The sequence below is a fragment of the Cucurbita pepo genome, unplaced genomic scaffold (genome assembly GCF_002806865.2).
Source record: "Cucurbita pepo subsp. pepo cultivar mu-cu-16 unplaced genomic scaffold, ASM280686v2 Cp4.1_scaffold000134, whole genome shotgun sequence".
Classification (NCBI taxonomy): domain Eukaryota; kingdom Viridiplantae; phylum Streptophyta; class Magnoliopsida; order Cucurbitales; family Cucurbitaceae; genus Cucurbita; species Cucurbita pepo.
In genome coordinates this window covers 1-1,331 of record NW_019646436.1, presented here as the reverse complement: position 1 = coordinate 1,331, position 1,331 = coordinate 1, and positions in this window count along the sequence as shown.

Sequence of the window (1,331 nt, the reverse complement as noted above, 5' to 3'; positions counted from 1 at the left end):
TTTTTTTTTTTTTTTTTTTTTTTTTTTTTTTTTTTTTTTTTTTTTTTTTTTTTTTTTTTTTTTGTAACTTTGTGTGTCCGGATTAAAATTTTAAGTTGGTCGGGTTCTCAAGTCGAACTTTTATGGCATGAGTTGGGTAATCTAGGTTGGTCGGGTTCTCAAAATTTAGCCCAACTTTTATCGTATGAGTTGGGTAATCCATGTTGGTCGAGTTCTCAAGTTATATGTAATAGCCCAAGCCCAAAAGACCATCGGCGGATAGATATATTATTTTGTTTAGGTTTTCCGTTTTACGCTTCCTCTCATGGTTTATAAAACGCGTTTGCTAGGGAGAGATTTCCAGATATTTATAAAGAATGTTTCGTTCTCCTCCCCAGATCTCACAATCTACCCCCCTTTGGAACCTAGCATCTTTGCTAGCACACTGCCTTATGTCCACCCCCATCGGAATTCAAATCCTCGCTGGCACATTGCTCATTGTCTGACTCTGATACCATGTGTAACAGATCGAATCGAAGCCCAATGTTACCAGATATTGTCCTCATTAGACTTTTCCTTTTGGGTTTCACCTCAAGGTTTTTAAAACGGGTTTGCTATAGATAGATTTTCATGCCCTTATAAAGAATGTTCCATTATGCTCTCCAACTGATGTGAGATATCACATTATATGAACACCATTAGAAAGGAACGTCGATTAATTTAATGAACTAGTTGTAGAAGACTTTGCCGATCGTGTCAACGATCATATGATGGATGAAAGCAACGTTAATGCCAAAGATGAAGGAGACAAAGATTTTGTTGAGAGCGGTTTCTAAAAGCTTTGTACTCGCTACAACAAATGGAGGACATATCGAGCTCGAAGTTGACGAAAAAAAAAAAAAAAAACCAAACAGTTGGGCTTATGTCCAACTCCTGGCCCAATGGGCTCGTTAATTTTTCCATATTTTCTTAAATTAATTTAAAGGAAAAGCGAATAGAACTATCTTTAACTAGTTAAGACATATATATTTTATTATATAGTTTAAATAATTATTTTTCTCTTTAATTCTGTATGTTTTATGATAAATAAAATATTTAAATCCTCTTTTATTAATGAAATATATATATATATATATATATTATAAACTATAGTTTATTATTACTCTACAGAATGGATAATATAAATAACGTTCATTCCCTGTGGAGGCATGTGCAAACTTTTAATTAATTCTTTAAGATTATTGAATGATTATCCATTATTGATAATTCAATTAAAGTTCAATTTATTTTAAAAAAATCTATTGATTTTAGTTATTTATCCCAATAAATAAATATATAGATTTAATATTTTT